The sequence below is a fragment of the Myotis lucifugus genome, unplaced genomic scaffold, assembly GCF_000147115.1.
Source record: "Myotis lucifugus unplaced genomic scaffold, Myoluc2.0 scaffold_289, whole genome shotgun sequence".
Lineage (NCBI taxonomy): Eukaryota > Metazoa > Chordata > Mammalia > Chiroptera > Vespertilionidae > Myotis > Myotis lucifugus.
The window spans coordinates 257,825-280,422 of NW_005871337.1; the positions used below are offsets into that span (position 1 = coordinate 257,825).

The following is a 22,598-nucleotide window of genomic DNA, read 5'->3' on the forward strand; positions in this document are numbered from 1 at the left end:
AGTTTCCACTTATGCAGCAGGTCAGCTGCAATTTGTTCCCATTGGCAAATGGCATCACTCACCTCTGGGCTGACCTTGGCCCGAATGCCCCTCAGTCCAGGGTCAACCCGGCCTTCAGATCACATGTGACCCAACCTGCTTTGGGATGCTCATTCGGTGCTTGGCTTCTGAGCATGTCCCCTCATTATTTGTGAGCACATCTGTGCCTTTAAAAAAGATGTTTATTATATTTTATCTAGAATATCCGGGCTCTGGTTTTGGAAGGGATATCAGGTTACCAATTTTGACATATCTCTCGAAGCATCAACATGAAATTGCTTGGAAACAGCAATGTTCCATAAAAACATATGGTGCCATCATCATTGTGCCTATTAGTGAGATTCTAAATCCTGTTCAAGGGAAGTCTGACCAGTGAATAGATGATGTGCTAGTTAACATGGGACTGGTTTTCTCATGGAAATATTATCTATATATATAAAAGGCTAATATGCTAAGTGTCTGACCGTTCGACCATTTGACCATTCAACCGTTTGACTGGTAGCTATGATGCACACTGCCCACCAGGAGGCAGATGCTCAATGAACAAGCATAGGAACTTGGAACAGACTGATGAATCTCAGACGAAAGGGCGGGGGAGGGTAGGAAGAGATTAACCAAAGATCTTATATGCATACTAGAGGCCTGGTGTACGGATTCATGAGCCAGTGGGGTCCCTCAGCCTGGCCTGCGGGGATCAGGCCAAAACTGGCTCTCCCACATCCCCTGAGGAGTTCCAGATTGCAAGAGAGTGCAGGCCAGGCCCACTGGTGCACAAATCCATGCACCGGGCCTCTAGTGTTATATAGAATCCCAAAGTACCAGACAGACCAAAGAGGACTGGCCTCTGCTGGACAACTTGAACACTAGTTTGCTTCTCCACTCAAAAGTTTGTAATACAGGGTGGGGCAAAAATAGGCTTACAGCTGTTCCTATGGGAAACAATACAATAATTAATAAATAATGATACAAGAATAAACTTCGTGTTTCGAGTTAGCACAATAGTAAACCTAATTTTCTCCGCCCAGTATGGTGCAGGTTTTCAATAGAAATCTTACTATATCACCTTCCCCAGAGAATGAATAGGGTTAATATTGGCAATGACAATCAATCAGTCCCAAGGTTTTTTTTTCACTCAGGACCACAGCCAATCTCTGCCTGTCAGCTTGGATAAAATCTACTTCCTGACTAACTGATCTTAGCATCTTTAGTTCTCTTTGAATAATTTTTATTTGCCGTGCTTCCATGTTTCTGTAGAGTCAGATGAATGCCCTCCTATCACGTAGAGAAAATAACACTGTACAGTAAAGGACAAAGGTCTGCACTAAGGCCCCACTCTGTGACCACACTCATCTCTCCGTGACCTTCCTCACAGGATGATCTGAAAGGTTAGTGTTGTAAAATATCCTTCCAAGTTTTATAAAAGTTGGAGGAATGTAATGTGCTTTTATTCTCTAAAAATAATTCATGTTAAAACAACAACAAAGACATGTTTTTCATATGAACAAGCTTTAAAAAATCCAATTTCTTGGTGCTCTCATTTGTTGTTTTAGCTAATGCATAGTTCACTTCTTTTTTCTTTGAGCTGACTTGAATTGTAATATTATCCAATGGATGGTCTATGTTATGGTACCTGGAGTGATGCTAGAATTTATTAAGCACCTGGTGAGTGCTAGCCTTTTTCTATATTACCTCCCCTTAAAAAAACCTTGATGGTAAAACTTAGGGAAAGAGCAAAGAGAACATTCCATGAAAGGTGAGCTGAGTGTCTCTTACTGGCTTCGCAAGGTGTATCATGTGCCTATTTACAAAAGCAAGGAGACTGTCAACGTGATGAAGTACAACTCACAACTCATTAGCATTGAACACAGAAGTATTCCACATCAGAAATGACTGTGGAAATACTCACAATTACTGGCTGCTCAGAAACCATTTCATATGGATAAAAAACATGTCACATTTAATTTATCAGGTGCTTCCTACTGTCATACTCCCCTTTCATTCTATGTACTGAAAAGTTATAAAAACAACCTGAGTCTGTCTCTCAATAGCCATGTGCAGACATTAAGAATAACACAAATCCATTATCTACCACAATATAATTGTATCGACATGGATGAATAACCTTGTGCACTCAATTCTGAATTAAGTTTTGCTTTAAAGATATCTGCATACACAACCTTCAGTATGTCTAGTAGAAAAACTACCATTTCAATAAAAGGAAAAAAATCATTGTTGAAGCTGTAGTCCTCGAATGAGCAATTATTAGCCCCATTTTTATAGTGGCTACAATGAGAAATATAAAAAAATGCCGAATTAAATTTCTAACAACATTGAAATGAGTCAAATGTGCACTCAGACACTTGTGAAAGCAAAATAGTTACAGCCTAGCTTTCCACTGTGTGTAATTCTGTGATGAGGGCTTCAACTACAAATGTAATATGGTCATCCCTTGGTATCTGAAGGGGAGGAGTTCCAGGATGCCCATGGCAGAGAACAAAATCTGAAGGTGCTCAGGTTCTTATATAAAACGGGTAGTATTTGTTTACAACCTACACACATCCTCCTATATAATTTAAGTAATCTCTAGATCACTTATAATACCTAATACAATAAATACGACGTAAATAGTTATTTTTACTGATTAGAAAATAAGACAAGAAAAAAAGATCTGTACCTATCCAGTATAGACACAACTATCTTAGACCTACCTGTACAGCACACATCAACAGCAAGGCAACATTGATTTTGAATATTTTCCATCTGAAGTTGGTTGAACCTAAAGCTACAGAACCCAAGGATAAGAAGAACCTACTGTGACTGAATTAACACTTTTAAGATGATTGTTGTAACATACTTACTCTACTTTTAAAAGCCCACTAATGGGCACAGGACCTCAATAGACACTTCTCCAAAGAGGACATACAGATGGCTAATAGATATTTGAAAAGATACTTAATGTCACTAATCATCAGGGACAAGCAAATTAAAACCACAATAAGGTATCACCTTACGCCTGTCAGAATGACCATCATCAATAAATCAATAACAAGGGTTGGTGAGGATGTGGAGAAAAGGGAACACTTGTGCACTGCTGGTGGGAATGTAGATTAGTGCAGCCACTGTGGAAAGCATGGAGTTACCTTAAAAAATGAAAAATGGAACTGCCTTGTGACACAGCAATTCCACTTCTGGGAATTTATCCAAAAAAAACCAAAACACTAATTCAAAAAAATATATGTACCCCTATATTCACTGAAGCATTATTTACAATAACCAAGATTTGGAAGCAGCCCAAGTGTCCATCAGTAGATGACTGGATAAAAAAGCTGTGGTACATTTACACAATGGAATACTACTCTACAATAAAAAGGAAGAAAATTTTACCCTTGCATCAGCATGGATGGACCTGGAGAGTACTATGCTAAGTGAAATAAGCCAGTCAGAGAAAGACAAGTATCACATGATTTCACTCATATGTGGAATTTAATGAATAATCTGAACTACCAAGCAAAATAGAAACAGAATTATAGATAGAGATCAGGCAGATGGCTCTGGTGGGGTGATAGTGTTGGAGGATGTGTGAAGGAAATGAGCAAAAAAGGAAGAGAGAGAACTCATGGAGGTGGACAACAGTGTGGTGGTTGTGGGGTGGGGAGATGGAGGTAGAAAGGGGAATAGATGGGATAAATGGTTATGGGAAAAAATAAACTCCAAAAAATAATAAATATTTATTATTATATTAATAAATAATTATTGATCAGACTAAAACAACCACATACACACACATACATGCACACACACATTATTCGCAAATATCTAATCTAATAAAGAAGAAACATGCAAATTGACCGCACCTCTGCTATGCCCCAAGACATGCCCACCAGCCAATCAGAGTGACTATATGCAAATTAACCCAACCAAGATGGCGGCCTCCAGCCACAGAGCTGAAGCAAGCAGGAGGCTTGGTTGCCCTGGCGGTGGAGGAAGTCAAGCTTCCCGCCTGCCCTGGCCAGCTGTGGCCTCCGCTCAAGGCAACAAAGTTTCAATTATAGAAGATAAATAAATCCCAGATACCTGCTTCCAGCCAGCCTCCACTGGGAGCTTGAGTGGCTGGGGGCCATGGAAGCCTGCAAACAGCCATCAGCCCCTCACCCAGGCTAGCCACACCCTCATGGGGTGAGGGTCCCTGCTGGGGGGCTTGGCCAGGCTGCAAACAGCCATCAGCTACTCACCGAAGCTGGTCACACCCTCATGGGTGAGGGTCCCTGCTGGGGGGCTGTGGCCACCCTGCACACAGCCATCAGCCACTCACCCAGACTGGCCAGGCACCCCCAGCAGGACCCCCCACCCTGAAGAGGGTGTGGCCAGCCTGAAAATAGCCCTCAGCCCCTAACCCAGGCTGGTCAGGCACCCCAGCAGGACCCCCACCCTGATCCAGTACACCCTTAAGGGCAAACCAGCTGGCCCCCACCCATGCACCAGGCTTTTATCCTATATAATAAAAGGGTAATATGCAAATTGACCCTAACAGCAGAATGACTGGGAATGACTGGTCACTATGACACACACTGACCACCAGGGGCAGACGCTCAATGCAGGAGATGCCCCCTGGTGGTCAGTGCGCTTCCACAGGGGGAGCTCTGCTCAGCCACAAGCCAGGCTGATGGCTGCTAGTACAGCAGTGGTGGTGGGAGCCTCTCCTGCCTCCTCAGCAGCTCTAAGGATGTCCGACTGCAGCTCTTGCCTGCTCCCCGCTGGCACATGGACATCCCCCGAGGGCTCCCTGGCTGCCAGAGAGATGTCTGGTTGCCAGCTTAGGCCCAATCCCCCAGGGAGCAGGCCTAAGCCAGCAGGTGGTTATCCCCCGAGGTGTCCCAGACTGCGAGAGGGCACAGGCTGGGCTGAGGGACCCCCCCCGGGTGCACAAATTTTTGTGCACCGGGCCTCTAGTCCTATATAATAAAAGCCTAATATGCAAATCAATGGAACAGTGGAACGACTGGTTGCTATGTTGCACACTGATCCCCAGGGAGCAGGCACTAAACGCAGCAGCTTCCCCCAGCCCACAGGCCCCAGGTCAGCCAAGACAGGTGCCAGCAGAAGCCCCTGATCGCCCTGCAAGTCACCCCACAGATTGGCCCTGATTGCTAGGCAGGCCTATGAACTGTAGCTGTGCACAAATTTCATGCACTGGGCCTCTAGTAAACAAATAAGCAAGGAAACAACCCACATGTAGAGAAGTCTCAGACTTAATCCATCATATGCATAGTGGTGCTCCAACTCCTGTCTGGCTGGCCTCTGCAGAGGGGACGAAACTTTCACCTGTGTCCCAGGCACAGGCTTCACAGGTGTGGCTCACAGGTGTGGCTCACAGATGTGGCTCAGTCCTGGCTCCTAATGGGTGGTCCTCACTGTTTTCCCCACCAGTGCCGTTACATTCTGGCTCTTATTTAAATTATTGGCAGAAGCTGTTGAAAACTTGAAAGAGAAATAATTGTTTCCTTAGAGTATCATCTAAAGAAACATGAAACTGTCCTAATTACAGATTTGTCTTGTCTTATTTTTAAATGATTGCCCTTCCACTCTAAAAAGGTATTATAAACACCCAGCCTTTCATACTTCAAAAAATCCTATCCTGTCCTTAAAGCATTAGAAAGTAGGATGAGGTTCTTCCCTGGATGAAATAAAACACTGATATCTATTCTTCCATCAAATTTATGCATATTTTCCTTTTCAGCAAAAGGACTTGGTCTTTCAACATCAGGCTATAAGTAAAGAAAAAAGTGAGAAACCTCAAAGAAAGAACAAAGCAGGAAAGGGGCATGGAGCAGCCTGGCTGTGTCTGTGTATGTAGCAGTTCTGCATCGAGGTGAACCACCACCCAGGCCCAGTGGACACAGCGGCCACCGAGTGCAAAGCATTAAATGGCCGTGTCCATATGTTGCAATCAGTGAGCTACTCAGAAGTCTAACCATCCCTGGACTGAGTCCGGGAGAAGGTCTGTGGTCCAGGCGGAGAAGTCACTGGGATGGGGAGCCTGTGAGCAAACACAGCAGCTTCCCAGATGCTGTGCATTCTCCCTGCATGCAACATATGCTGCACACCAGACTCTTCCGATCCATCATCCCTCTGAGTCTTCTTGCCCGTGTACCAGGCTTTCCCATTAGAAATTAAACCTCATGACTGTCTTTCTCTCTAGAAGGACAGGGGCTACAAAGGTTAAGTTAATTGCTTTGGAAGAACGGATCCTCATACTGGGTGCTACACAGGCCTCTCTCTGTCTTGAATTTTACTGAAGCCCCAAAGCAGAGGACATTGCAAAGTGAAATGTTCCACCCCCTCTGTGGGCAGGACGAAGTATTCCAAGAAATGGGTCTTTGGACACTCAGACCAATGCTCCTTTCCAGGGTACAGGTTACAAGGTAGAAAGGAAGATGTCAAATAAGAATTCACTCTCTCCGTAGGACGACATGCAGAGCCCGGCGCCCCTCACCTCCAGTCAGGAGAGAGGGGATCCAGTGAGACACTCAGAAGGTTGTGTTGCCCCTTGGAGTTTAGAGAGCACATTGCAGACTCAGAGCCCCCACATATTTGAGGACATTCAATGGACCTGTCTGCTCAGCTGCAGAGGAAAAAGAAGCCTCTCTATGAGAAACCAGCTTTGATTTGAAAAGCATTGGGGAAGATGCTGTTCCCTGGACCAATAGGAGGCTGCTGGAGCCAGATGGCTTGTTCCAGGTGCAGGAGACATCGGCATGGAGCGACTGAGAGATGGATGCGTTCAGGTTTTTTACAAGTTCTTTGAATAGAAAGAGATGAACTCTAATTCCACAATTCAACCAGGTTGGAGGACAGCTACCTCCAGTTAAAATGCTGGGTGAGAAGCCCACATTTAACGCCGACCACACTGCTAATTAGAGGACAGGAGAAGGTACACAGGGGTTAATGGCTGCATGATCGATGACACTGGTGTCCAGAATGAAAGCACTATAGGAGCTTTTACAGGAACGGTCCCATTCATCAACACCGGTTTATTTAAACACACATCTAAAAGAATCTTTCTATTTAGAAAACTTGATTAATGACTTTAACTCTCGAAGAATGACCTAAAATTTTTCTTTCTCAAAATCTCAATGCCCCGTTGTATCAACAGCCATTCCAGAGACAATTAATTCTGCAAAAGTGCAGACAGTAAGTCAGACTTCCCATACATATCCAGGGATCTATGCAAATGCATAGATTTAAAGGCAGACGTCCTATCAAAATGCAAGTCTCTGCAGCTTGACAGGAACCAAATATAATCAGGAAACCAACCCCCTCCCCCCAAAATACCAGAGAGCTCCCCAGCCACCCACTAGCTGAATAGAGGGAGGTGGAGGAACTCACCTGCCACCTGCCAATAGTTCTCCTGACGATGCAACACACAAAGGATTTAAAATGTTTAATATGGTGACACAAAGATGCTAAAATCTATTTTTTAAAAAGATAAAACAGACTCCTTAGAGCTAGCTTCTCTGGTCAAATTCTAAAAAATAAAATTAAAAAAATCTGCTATTGCGATGTATACTGCAGATTACCTATCTCTGAAAATATGCAACTAAAACCACACCACTCTTTCCAAACAGCTACCACAGCCTCCGGCTCCCTCATAAGCTGTCTGGTTCATTCTAGAAAGTGAGGCTGAGAGATCCATGCTGGAGCATGTCAGTCAGAACTGTTTCTGGAAATAGGGGGTCAGCAAGCCTTTTGGAACAACTCACCTGTATTAAGGATGTGATTACTGTTGACCCAGCCAGATCAGAAAGAGAAGGGCAATCCCTGTGGACTATTATTAGGAAAAGGGGGTGAAGGGGGTTGGCAATCAGTGCTCATTCCAAAGTCAAAAGGCTCTCTGAGTCCTTCTTAGTATTTTTCTGTTTTAGCTATTTCTAATATGTAGGTATCATTTTCCTTATTAGACTGAGCACTTTCTAAAGATGGACTTTGCTTTTAATTTATCTTTTTAAAATATCATCTCTCATTATTACAGCCCACAGGTCCATCTACAGAAGAGAACAAAGCTGTGTGGATACTATGCAGTAATAAGCATGAACGAACTAACATGTACACTCAACAAGATGCACGGCTGCAAATAAGATGTTGAGTGAGAGAAATGGGAACATATCTATGATATTAAAGGTGAAGGTATGATTATCTTGGGGGATGGGTAGTGATGGAAAGGGAGCCCCGGGGGCAGGGGGGGGGCGTTAGGCACTAGTACACAGGTTTACTTTGGAAATAACGTGGTTTGGCTCCAGACCACCACAAAAAATATCACATTAAAGTTCAGGTCTGAATATTGTGCTGGTGGAGGGTCTTGCCTTCAATCTGTAAATAAGCGCCACATCCATGAAGTGTAATAAAGTGAAGTGAAGTAAACGCAGCATGTCTGTGTTCTATTTTCTGATCCCGGTGCTGGGTACATGGAGGTGTCCTGTTGTGTAAAGTTGAGCCGTGCCTCACCCTTAAAAAAATGAATTGGTTTGTGCACTTTCTGCATGCATGTTTCACTCCAATAGAAATGTGTTTAAAATCGTGCCGTGCCGGGTGTATTTGTGTAGTGTTCATTGTGCCTTACACAGGGCATACATTTACAGGGGACCACATCGAAGGCACCCACAACCTGGCACTTTCACGTTATCTCATGGATGCTCAAGAAAGATTGATCGCACAACTGAACCAATCAAGTCAGGTGTCCAACATCAGCACACAGAGGCAAGGCCACCACTGGGTTGTTTGACGTGTGAATTCGGGGGGAAGGGGGAAATGGGGGGTTAAATCAGTAAATGTGAGTAAGATGTAAAGTCCCCTGTCAGACATTGCTCCCAGCATCAATAATAACGTGTTATATGCTTACAGTTGGTTGAAAGGGTGCATCTCATGTTGAATGCTCCTACCACAATTTTTAAAAAGTATTCATTCAGTTAGGCTTGAGACCATTCTCCTGGCAGCGAACAAAAAAAGCAAAAACAATAAAATAAGTAACATAATTACCCGGAGGTAAATGGGTCTGGGCAGCGCTGTGTGCCCCTCTGAAATCTATGAGCATTTCTGACTGCCTCCTCCTCCTGGAAATTTGTTCCTTAGCTCAGGACGGTTCAGTCTGCCTAAGTGGCTTGAAAGAACAGGACCGCCGATGTATTTTTAGGGAAATCACCCAGGGACCTTCTGTGAGGTTAATTGTCTGGCTCACTCTGGATCTCAGCTTGGCTTCCAGTCGCCCTCCTCTCCTCCACTCTTCTCTGAGTCCAGGGATGGCCTCCAGGGACCGTCTTGGCTGCCCTATCTGGGCAAACTTCCCGCAGAGCCTCTGAGCTCCAGGTCCTCCTTCTAAAGGTCACCAGGAAGGCAGACAGCAGCCAGCAGTAACAGGGAAATAGGGAGGAAATTAGAAATAATAAACTTGGAGACATTTTAAGGGGAAATTATTAAAATTTCCCTGCAATGGGCTCCAGCTATGTGCATAGTGATCACAACTTCGGGTAGTGTCATGAACACCAAGCATTTATGGGATTTCTGCAAATGGCTTCAGAATGTGCTGTCCAAGGTCACAGTGTCCTAGAGCCAGCCTGACGTAGCCCCTGCTTCTAAAGGTAGCATTGTTATTGCATCCAAATGATAAGAGGATTTCCATAACATGTGCTGCTGTGGTTTCAGAGTTTCACATATCATAGCTGGATGGGACAAGATGAGATTTTGTTTGGTGGCTCAGGCACACATGCTAAAACCTAACATATTATTACCAATGATCACTAAATACAGAGTAAGACTGCACTTTATCAGAATGTGCCTTCATTATTGTTTGGTTATTTACTTTTTCTTTGATTTTTATAGCATCAAACCTCACATGATCCTTTTATTTCCATTTCTCATGGTCCTGGGTGTCTTCTTCCCCTTTGTCCTGTCTTCGCCTTTCAATGGGACTGTACATACTTATAAAATGATGGCCCTGACCCAGACTCAGAAAAGACTTTTATTCCTTTTCATTCCCTTTCATTCCCTTTCTCAAGCTGCTGCTCTCCCCTCCCTTGAGCCTTCTGTATTTTCTTGAGAACCAGACTCTGAAGATACTTAAAAGAAGGAGAAATAAAAGGTATGTGACAGGCAATCAGACCTGTAAGTAAAAAAAAAAATGAGATGACACCCCAAGCTGACATTTTAACAAAATGGCCTTCTGTTTTACACACAAAAGTCATCTTTTCTTTACAAGGAAAGGCATTGTTTGAAAAAGCCACACTGCCTGCAGCACTAAGAGAACGTTAAATCCCATGAGGCATGGAAGGCAGAGAACCTATAAAAAGTTGATTCCAGATTCCCAAATGCTGGGTGTGGGGTGGTTCAATGCAGAGTTAAATAGCCTCAACTATATTGAGAACTTCAAGACATAGACATGTAATTTTACATGATTTACATAATACCTGTTTACTACAATGCATTCTATTAATTTACAAATTAGCATGACTTGTAAAATTACAATGGGAACTCTGAATCAAGAGAAGATGGAAGCCATGTGTTTGATTACAGGATAGTATGCTTTGTAAGTCAGGACATGTGAAATACATTTTAGAGTTTGTTCAAACGCTGTCATTGATGTAGGAAAATAAGACAATGATGAACTGACCAACTCTGCTTTGGACTAAATTTAGTCATACCTAAATTTACTCCATAACAAACATTTTGGTAGAAAAGTAATTTGCATAGGCTTTTCAGAACTTTCTGAATAAGCTTTTCTTATTCAGAAAGCCTTCCTTCAGCCCTGAAATGGGCTCCAGCTATGTGCATAGTGATCACAACTTCAGGTAGTGAACACCAAGGGCTTATGGGATTTCTGCAGACGGCTTCAGAAAGATGTGCTGTTGGAGGTCACAGTGTCTGAGAGCCAGCCCAATGTAGCTCCTGCTTCTAAAGGTAACATTGTTATTGCATCCAAATGATAAGCAGAATTCCATAACACTGTGCTGCTGTGGTTTCAGAGTTTCACATATCATAGCTGGATGGGACAAGATGAGATTTCTATTGGTGGCTCAGACACACATGCTCTGGGCAACTGAACTAATAGTAAAGAGCAAAGAGAGCTGTTATAAATGCAACAACCCTGAGAGAACAGTAATGAATATTATGGCAATTGGCTGCTTGACTAGGTCCCAATGCATTGTTGATATTAGATCAGTCCCCGCAGAGACCCTAGTCCTCAGGATGGAGGATCTCACCCTAGTCCTCAGGATGGAGGATCTCACCCTAGTCATCAGGATGGAGGATCTAACCCCAGCCATCAGAATGTGATAGATCTCACCCTAGCCATAAGGACGTGGTGGGATGTCTTATTTATATTCCCAGGAAATGGAACAGATATACACTGTTCTTATGGTTATAAAGACAGTCAGTGTATTAATTCCTAAATAACAGTCAGCCCAAAATATCAGTGCCTCTTCATTATTTTCAAGAGTAAATATTCATTTTTCACCACACACAATCCCCTCCAAGGCCTTTCTCACCATGCTCAAATCCTTGAACTTGTCCAAATGAACATAATGGTTCATTCGGTTTTAAAGAACTTCTTGAAATTCTTCAAACACATCACCCTGTTGGTACCTTTGGCCAGGCTATATCCTTTCAATAAATGTTTAAAATGTTGGTTACTCCTCATTAGGTTGAATTTATGCCTCAGGACTGAGTCATCATGTGCCCTTTGAAACAATTATGATTGAAGGAAAGAATATGAGAAAGTGAGGCTTGGGTAGAACTTTCTAAAATCCAAAATTCTCTTCTAGTTAGAGGAGAATGAACCCTTAAAGAGAGGCAACATCCACAGGCCTTAGAGGACAATGTTGTGAAGGAAGAAGAGGGAAGAGTATTGGAAAAGAAAGAAACTATTTTTACTAGTCTTGTAAAGCAGCGAAATGATATCTATTTCATGAATGCACCAACAGAATTTTGCCAACTCCCTGCCAATGGTTGTTTGGTGGTTTCCAGTTTATTCTCAGTACCCACAATGCTGTGATGAGCAGTCTTATGCACACATCCCTATCCCTTGTTCTACTGTTTCCTCAGCATCAGTTCTTATGTAATTACTAAAATGGCTATGCAAATTGCATAACACTTAAACTGTGGTGCGCATAGCCAAATCCTCTTCCAGGAAGAGTACAAGCCACACAGCCAGACTCTCTTCCAGGAAGACTCAGAACTCCTCTGGCACAGAGCAGCTTAGAGAGCTCCTGGCTTCATGGACTCGGCCTACTGCTGGCGCTAACTCGTTCCATCTCCTTTACAGCCAGACACGTGCGGATGCCAGTATTCCTTATGTTCTCAATATGTGTGTTTGTTTTTTATTCCAACGAGGTGATGCACCTCTTCACATATTTGTTAACCATGTGTATCATCACTGTGAATTGAATATCCACATTTTTACTTAATTGGTATGAAAATATTGATTTTTTAACCAATACAAAAATATATTCTTTATTTTATTTTTTAATTTCTTTATTGATTAAGGTATTACATATGTGTCCTTATCCCTCCATTACCCTCCTACCCCCCCACTCATGCCCTCACCCCCCTGTTGTCTGCGTCCATTGGTTAGGCTTATATGCATGCATACATGTCCTTTATTTCTGATTTTTATGAGTCTTAATTATGAAAAAGCTTTAAGAATAAGTCTTGAGCAGATTCATCCAATATGTTTTCCAATTAAGCAGAATTCTACTGAAAACCGAAAGACCTGAGGCTGCATCTACAGACATCAGATTAGTCCACACCCCCACTCCCCAGCACTAAAGGAGTTCTACAGAATGGCTGTTTTTAAAATACAAGGACTGATGGGAAATCAAAATATTGTGAGGCATATGGGAGATATATCAGAATCTGCTTCACAAATAACAGGGCACAGTGATATTTATTTCATCAATAAAGGAGGAAAATATGCAGTGTTTGTTTTACTGAAACTGACCCAGCAATCCCACTTCTGAGAATATATCCTAAGAATTCCAAAACACCAATCAGAAAGAATGCATGCACCCCTATGTTCATAGCAGTGTTATTTACAATAAAACAACCCAAGGAGGATATAATTTTATTTACAACTAGAGGCCCAGTGCACGAAATTCATGCATGGGTAGGGCCCCTAGGCCTGGCTGGCGATCAGGACCGATCGGGACCTTCCAGCTGCCAGCCAATGCCTTCCTTCTGGCTGCCGGCCAGGGCCTTCCTTCCCCTGGCTGCTGGCTGCCAGCAGGGGCCTTCCTTCATTCCCCCACCCACTGGTGGTCAGCGCACATCATAGCATGCGGTCGAACTCCTGGTCGGTCGAACTTCCGAGGGGACAATTTGCATATTAGCCTTTTATTATATAGGACTAGAGGCCTGGTGCACAAATTTGTGCACAGGTAGGGTCCCTCGGCCTGGCCACTTATAGGGGCTGACCGGGGCAAGGAGGTTGGCTGGGAGGAGGAGCCATGGGAGGTTGGCCAGCAGGGGGAGAGGCCATGGGAGGTTCAGCTGGCCAGGGGGAGGGACTGCAGGAGGTTGGCCAGCAGCAGGAGGTTGGCTGTAGGAGTGCACTGACCACCAGGGGGCAGCACCTGCATTAAGTGTCTGCCCCCTGGTGGTCAGTGTGCATCATAGCAACTGGTCAACCGGTTGTTTGGTCGCTTATATATATAGATGATGGTATAGAAAAAAATTACACAGGTAACACTAAACCATGAAACCCTATGATAAAAGGAGAATATGTGAGGACAACCTCAGTGCCAGGGTTCGTAGCTGAAGGTTGTTCCAATACACACTGGCCAGGCGAGGCTTGTACCTACAGACCTCACATCCGAAGTGATGGGTGGTAACATGAGAAAGTAAGTTCACAGAGGACAAAGGTAAAGCATTTGGCAGCAATTATGTGAAGTAGAGTGTCTGCCAGCTTAGTGGAGACTTAATGAATGATGCTCATTGTGCCCTAATGGTGTATGACAACTTCATGAAGAGCTCTTACAAAGCTTCAGGGTTAACACAATCTGCTATGTCTTGGCTTTGAAAAAAGTCGTTCCTGAAGCTGACACGTCTCCAGGTCTAGGATGCTGAGCTAACTCGGGCAAATGTTCTCTGCCTTCCTCAGGATTTGTCATGGCCCAGCGTTGTTTTGTTCCAACAGCTGCCATTGTGTTGGTATGACCGCAGACACAGCCCCACATTAACATCACTGTGAAAGCTCTGAGAAAGACAGACTTACATTTTAATTAAAATAGCAACCAGAGCTCATCCATTTCTTCAGTGTAAAAGTTTTGGTCCTTAAGCAAACTCTTAGGACCTTTTGGCAAGCTTTGTAGTCCCTGGAATTGCTTCCCCAGAGGCGGTAAACAAAACTATTTATAGTGCATGCTCTCATGATTCTTCCATAGTTTAATCCCCAAGCATAGTCTCTATTCACAGCAAAACAAAAGAAAAACTATTTTATCAAGATATGCAAAGAATAAGTGAGTGGTTAGTCCACATTCTCCTCAAAGAACCTCCATGCATGTTTCTAAGGCTTTAACACCCCCAAAGAGAAATCATACTGGGCCTCTGGGGGCTAGCCACCTTTTTCTGTGAAAGGCCAGAGAGAACACGCTTTAGGTTTTGTGGACCTTACTGTACCTGTCACACCACATCCCTCTGCCACTGTCCCAGGAAGGTGGCCACAGATATTTAAGGTAATACTCAGTGTCATTGTTTCCTGTAACACTTCACAAAAGCAGGTGGCTGGTAGGATTTGGCCCAGGGGTCCTAGTTTGTGGGCCCCTGATCTATGGGATGGAATTCAAACATATAAGGCCCTTCACATCCCAACACAAGATACCTCTGTAAGCTCACCTCATTCCACACTCCCTCATGAGCTCTCCAGCCCAGCCCAACTCAGTTCTGGATATTTTTGTTGTTGTTAATCCTCACCCAAGGACAGTTTCCCATTAATTTTTAGACAGAGTGTAAGGGAGGTGGAGAGAGAGAGAGAAGGAGAGAGATAGAGTGGATAGAGAGGAAGCATCGATGTGAGAGAGACGCATGGATTGGCTGTCTCCCATAAGCTCCCCGATCAGGACTAGGGATAGAACCTGCAACTGAGACAAGTGCCCTTAACCAGATTCAAACCCAGACCCTTCAGTCTGCAGGCCAACACTCTAGCCACTGAGCCAAACTGGTTACGGTTGTTCTCTGCATTATACCATTTCATGGCAACACTTATTTCATGAAATATCTCACTACTGTAGGAGAAGAAAATTATTTTTGAATTCTTGGCAGGAAAAAATATCCCTCTACCCTTCTGAGTTCTTGGCTGAGACTCCTGTAACAAAAGACAGTTTCACAAGAGAAAAATAAACAGGTTTATTAACACGTGAACCTCACAGACACATGGGAGGTACTTAGACATCAGTGAATAACCCCTGAGCTGGCTAAGAATCTGGATTCAATACCATCTTAGTAGGGAAGGTGGAGGGGTGTATAGACCTTTTGGGGACAGGAAGTAATTTCAGGAAAGATGAATGGGCCTTCAGAAGAACAGATGAGACATCAGGGAGTTTGTGACAAAGTTCGTCTGGGCTGCCTGGTCCTCTAGTCTCTTCTCAGGGACAAGGGTGCCGCTTGCCCGGGAGATGAAACTTCGGGGAGGGGCTGCTGACCAGTGGTTCCATTCCCTGGGAGGCTCTGTCTACACAGAGTGGGAGCTCAGGGAAAGCCTGTCCCTGCAGCTGCTGTTGTTCAAGTGTCTACAGCTCAAAATGCTCAAGGCACCGAAGTGGCATATTTTGAGGTGGCATATTCTGCCACCTTTACTATCTCCAATGTCTCAGCCCATTCTTCACCTGGAAAGCTCTAATCACATGAAAATTCACTATTAATGCCCAACTTCCTCTTCAGTGTTTCTCATCCCACGCCCCCCAACCCTGCAAAAAAAAAAAAAAAAGCTGGGCTATGGTGGCCCGGTTCCTGAGCGCACCCAGCATCATTCCCCTGGTCCCCCCCCCCATCCCAACCACCATGTACAGTCTTCCTGGCAAAGCTTATATTCCGTCCACTGTTAAATCCCCAGGGTCTGGCATATGGTGGGAGCTCAACCGAGATTATATATATTTTTTAATATGACTTGAAAAATCTTATTAACGTAGGAGGGAGAGAATGCCAGTTGCCTCCCAGCATCCACGACCACTTTGATCCTCAGTAGCAGACTACTTTCAGTCAAAGTCATGGCTGCCTAGAAACATGACTATGTTTAAAGCCTCCCTTCCATATAAGCTCTGGCCAATGAAATCAGCACAGAAGCAGCAATTGTGGGCCATGCCCTTAAGTAGAAAAGACACAGATTTTTATGTGAGAAAAAAAAATGTTTTTTAAACCACTCTCATTTCTGTGTCTGCCAGACATGATTACATTTCTACCTCAACTATATAAAAATAAACTTAGTATATTTTATAATTAATATACTTATTGCCATTGTTCTGATTTTTAAATGTGTTGTTCCAGCCCTGACCGGTTTGGCTCAGTGGATAGAGCGTCAGCCTGTGGACTCAAGGGTCCTGGGTTCGATTCCGGTCAAGGGCATGTACCTTGGTTGTGGGCACATCCCAAGTAAGGAGTATGCAGGAGGCAGCTGATTGATGTTTCTCTCTCATCGATGTTTTTAACTGTCTATCCCTCTCCCTTCCTCTCTGTAAAAAATCAATAAAATATATTTTAAAAAATAAATAAATAAATGTGTAGTTCCAGAAATATGAATAAATTTATTTATTGGGCTGGCCCATTAATTTAAATATTTCCTTGCTGTTATATTATTTTAAATAACAGACATCTAAATGTTTAAGGCATCAACTAAAGAAATAAAATGTTTGACTCTTTGCCTATTGTGCAGATTATTTCTATTAGAAAAAGTCGGGCAACGGGCTGAGTGGAAAGAGAAAGCCCTCTAACTGTGCCTCCCGGGAAAGCAGTGAGCAGGCCACGCAGGACAGTGGCTGGAGCTGTCACAACAGGAGGGCTGGGTCCACAGAGTTCCACACAGACCATAAGAGACACGTCATCTAAAACAGTATATTAAGGATAAGGATTATAAACACAATTTTCATTGAATTCCAAGCACTACAATTTATGTAAATGGCACCGTAATGTATGTAGTCATTTATAAAATCACTAATATGAAATAAATCTAAAAGTTTATAGCAAAGGTTACCTGCTTATTGTTTTTAAATAAATACAGGACAGACCAGCCGTCCTTTGGGTTTTTCCCCAAGAGACACAGACAGAAATGACCTGCGGCCACATGGAATGGTGCTGGCACAGGGAGACTTGGGAAGGTGGAGGCGAGCCATTGAGGTACAACTGAAACAAGTGATGTTCGCTCTAGTTCAGGGTCAGAGGTGGGTCAATGAAGAAGACTAGGGAGGAGGGTCAGATTCAGGTTCAAATTCTCCATTGTCAGTTGTCAAGAGGGTGGAGATACATCTGGATCTGAGACTGTCCCCTTGAAGGAGGGCTTGCACTCTCCCAGCCCTGGCATGGCCAGTGCAGCTGGCAGGAAGGAATGTCAGACGCCAGAGGCGCTGAGGGCATCAGGGAGCTCCGGGTTCAGGAGAGGGTGTCAGTTAGGAAGAGGGACCTGCAGTCACAGCAGAGCTGCCGGGAGCCCAGGTGATGGCTGAGTTCCCCCAGGAAAGGGGAAACCTAGAATTCAGTGAACAAAAGTGACTAGGACAGCAAGAATGTAATATGGGAGGGTCATCTGTTGACAAAAAGAACACACTCTGCTGGATGATAATGAAGTGATCAGGTAGTGTCTGAGCGAATGGTGAGGCCCTCCATCCTCATAACAGGGGGAAAAGTGGAGGTGGGCCCTCGCTGAAAGTCCCACAGATTGTGGACACAGGGAACATGCAGGGAAGTGCACACCCTCCTACAGGTGCAGCACCCTCACGCTGCAGCGGGAACAGCCACTCCAGGGCTGGGCATGGGGGACGTGTACACAGCCTGATCCATGCTTCAGAGTGGGGGCAGCACAGGGAGTCCAGGCTGAGCAAAGAGCAGAAAGAACCTTTGCATGTATGACCGTTCCTGGTGAATGTATGTGCCTCCAGGTAACGCAGGAGACACCTGGTAGAGACCAGGATGGACAGATACAGCATCCAGTCCGAGGCAAAGTGGCCACAAGCCATTCCCCAAGTGAGAAACATGCAGAATTTCACCTACACTCGCCGGTGCAGTGGAAAGGAAGCAAGACCTAGACAGGCATCTAGAATAGGAGTACTAATTAATGTAAAATCAACACCATTACCAGCCACCAAAAATGGACTTTTAAAAATAAAATGTTTACCAAAAAACTATTTTGTACTGGAAAAATTATAAACAGGGATTTGGAAGATTCCAAAAGGAATATAATTCATGAAATGAAATTCCACTGAGTTTGTTCTCAATATATTGAGAATTTTACATGTTTCAGGCACTCTTCAAAGGAACTCAATGAGGTTGGTGCTAAACAAAGAAACTGAATCATGGAGTGGTTAGGAAGGGTCACTCGTAAAGAGCTCTACATTGTGCTGGCACTCAAAGTGCCTCTTGTTTGAAATGTTAACTATGAATAATGTCATCCACAGTCCAGGAAGGAAGGAAGGAAGGAAGGAAGGAAGGAAGGAAGGAAGGAAGGAAGGAAGGAAGGAAGGAAAGAAGTGAGGGAAGGAGGGAGGGAGGAAAATTAAATACATATGATATAACATTTGATTGATTCAACAGAAAAACAACTGGTTGACTTAATTGAATAGCTCAAACCACCAACCTACTCATCTGAAGCCAGGAAGACAATAGAGAGACCTTTTAATTCACCAAAATACTTGCTTGCTACATAGAATAACATTATTCACAATCCACACACTATTGCAAACACACACACGTGCGCACTTCAAAATTCACTGCAGCACACTTCTGTGGGTTCAAGTACACTATTAACTCTATTACACGATCCAACTGAATAACACAAGGGACTCAGAAAACATTTAAGCAGATGATCACATAACTGCTGCCGTGGCATTCGCATCCCTGAACACCAGCATTCCCTGTGATCGCCAGAACAATCGCTGCCCAGACTCACCCGCAGCACTCACCTGTCAGAGGGGATACTTAACATATTAACCCACTAAATACTTGCTTGATGTTGAAGGATGGAAATCAGGACACAGAGAAACTTCCTTTGCTAGTGAGACCCAGGAATTTAGTTTGTGAGGTCACACAAGCAGTCCATGATCTTCCCCAACTGGTTTATTTGAAGATTTTAATTTCAACTACATTTCAACTGGGGGAAAGAAGACTTATTTTTTAAAAGAGCTCAGCTCTAAGCCAGGAAATGAAATAATTTTTTGTTCGTTAAAGGACATATATTGTGATCAAAAGAAAACATTACTCACGGTCCCAAGAATTCTAGTTTTTTCAGAATTCTAGTTCATCTAAAATGTTCTAACAAACTCTCTTAAATTTAAAGGAACAAGAACATGAAAATTCCCTTTATAGCTAACTTGTTAGATTTGGAATAAACTTATGACACAATACAGTTATATTATTCATGTGTTGTATGGCAAATGTGCTGCATGGCTTTATATAAAAGTATTTCATCTTATAGGCAATATATTTATGATCTTTCCTAAAACTTGAGGCATATTTTGATATGTTCAATGATTATGAAGGATTATAATTCACCTAAACTTTATTAAAACAACTATTTACAAAATCCCAACTTGGAGGAAACAAAGATGAATGTTATGGTCTTTGCCTTTAAGAATCATGCAATGTATGGTTTTGATTTTAGGGATATGAAGTCACAATTTAGAAGGAAAAAGGCTTTCTTATTTTAACCATCTCCTCTATCTAGCTTCTACCCCAATCTTGGACCCATTACTAAAGAATAATTGAAACTCACAACTTTTATTTGCAAAGCCACCAATCTTATTATAAAAGCCTTTTCACTACTTTAAACAGTAGGACATGATGGATGTGGGCTACTTGATCGCAGGGTTCCTGAAGCATTAAGTTAATCTGCAGAGGAAAACAAAATTTATAGCAGAGCAGAGGAAAATCTGAGAGCCAAGAGTGTCGGCTGGGGTCAGGGAGGCTTGTGACTATTAGGGAACCACCTGGAAAAGTGGGACTTCATTACCAGGCACTGGCCACACCACAATGCTTAATGATGGATGCATCCATTCTAGAGTTCAGCCATCCAGCCCAGCCTCACAGCAGGTAGCCTTAACCCCATATTTGCAGAGTCAACAAAGTTGAATCTTGGATGAAGTAGGGTCTTCAGCTTTGCATTTTGGTCCTCTTACCTACAAATGACCAAACTTCTTTGAGTCTCAGTTTCTTCATCTACAAATGATGATGACAATCAGGTCAGAGAGTGAGAGGATTAAATGAGATACTGAATATAATGAGCTCAGCTCCCAGAACCTGTGGATTTGTGAGATTTACAGTATGGGGTAGCTATTGCTACTTATTTTTTTCTTCTCCTGGTTTTCTTCTTTCTTCTCTTGTCTCCCAACTATATTTTTTCTTCCTGCTTATATTATTTCCAGGCAAATTTCTTCATCTAACATTTTTTCTTTCTACACTTCGTTCCTGTCCCCTGTGGACCCAGAATGTGATCTATTGTAGAGAATGTTACACGTGAGCTTGAGAAGAGGAGTATTCTGCTATTACTTTATGTAGTATTTTTCACACGCCAGTTAGATCAAGTTAGATGATATGGCCACGTCTACTCAGGTCAACTGTATCTTTACTGCTTCTCTCTCGACCTCTCCATTCTTGAAGGAGGGTTTTTGAAGACTCAACTGTAACAGGGAGTTCACCTCTTCCTCCTTTGGGTTTTATCATTTTTTGTGCCACATATTTTGATGCTCTGTTCTCAGGTAAAAAAAAAAAATTAGGATCCGTATGTCTCTTTACAAAGCTGACCCCTTTGTAATTAAGCAGTGTCTGTTTACTTGGTTGATTTTCCTTGTTCTGGCATCTGCTTTGTCTGAAAATAGCGATTTCAGCTTTCTTCAGAGCATGGTATAGACTTTTTGGCTAAGTCTGTGTCTTGAAGCCCTTTCAGCTACTATATAAAGTGGGAGAAAGTAGATTTACAGCTGTTTGTATGCAAATTAATACAATATTTAATAAGTAAAAACATAAGAATAAACTCTATCTTGTGTGCTCACACCTGTAAAACTACTTTTGCCACCCATTCTATATAATCTATATATATAAAAAGCCCAACAACCTTAATAGTGTCATGACTATAATGACCATTAGACCAGAATCACCACGACCCCTAGCCAGGCTGGCCCCGCCCCCCAGGGAGTGGTTAGGGGCACCCCTAGGCAACACGATAGGGTGTGAGTCAAAGAAATAGGGGGGGGAGCTCGTAAGGGTCTGCAGGGTTGGGGTGGTCTGTCCAGAGTAAGTTTGGAGTGTGCTGGGGAAGGAAGAGGAAGATCCAATTAGAAAACGGCATCACCGCCGGCCTTGACCCAGAACTGGTGCTGCTGGCCGAACACCTGCTGAAGCCGCTGCCCTCGGACAAGCAGGTCGAGACTGGGCCCTTCCCGGAGGCGGTGTCCCACCTGCCACCCTTCTTTGATTGCCTTGGGTCCCCAGTGTTTAGTCCCATCAAGTCAGACATAAGTGGTAACATCACAAAAATCAAGGCTGTGTACAACACCGACCAGGCCAAGTTCTGGACCCTGCAGAACATCCTAGAGGTGGAGAAGGAAATGTATGGAGGAGAGTGGTGCCAAGTGGGGGCCATGCTGGTGCTGATGTGGCTGAAAAGGGGCCTCTGCTTCATATGGGTCTTCCTGCAGAGCATCTGTGACAGGGAGCAGGGCGAGAGCCACCCCAACCTCATCCGCATCAATGCCACCAAGGCCTAGGAGATGGCGCTCAAGAAGTGCCAGGGCTGAATTGTGCAGAAGGATCTTCCAGGCAGCGCTGTGTGCCGTGCCCTACAAGTACAACTTCCTGAAAGCGCTCTCCAAGGGCCAGAACATGACTGAGGAAGAGTGCCTGGAGAAGGTTCGCCTGGAGATGACGTCAACGGCCACCATTGACGTCATCTATGAAATGTACACCAAGATGAATGCTGAGCTCAACTACAAGGTGTAGGCATTCCCAGCGGCTGGCACTCCCAGAAACAGACAAGCGAGAATCACTGTGAAACAAGCTGGCAGGCCACCTTGGCCTGCATCCCCCAGAGTGGCCTAGACTCTGGCTGGGGTTGCAGGGCACAGCCCTGGTTTCTGAAAAGTGATTTTTGGGGTCTATCCTAACAGAGCAATAAATAACCACCCTACTTCAGAATTACCTTCAATTTCACGGCAGCACAGACCAACTGCCTTCATTTCCGTGTGATAAAAATCAGTTAATGTTGCTAATAAGTCAAGTCCTACAGTTTTCTGTCCTTGTCCCCCCACGTGGTGCATGAGCCTGGGGGAGCCCTGTCATACACCTCATTTTAAAAATGAGGATCTGGTGCAGTGATGTTT

General features: G+C 43.7%; 1 pseudogene; it reads left to right on the top strand.

The window, feature by feature from the left end:
* Positions 1-22,218, top strand: part of LOC102440318 — a 64,323-nt pseudogene extending 42,105 nt beyond the window's left edge.
* Positions 22,219-22,598: the final 380 nt, after the last annotated feature.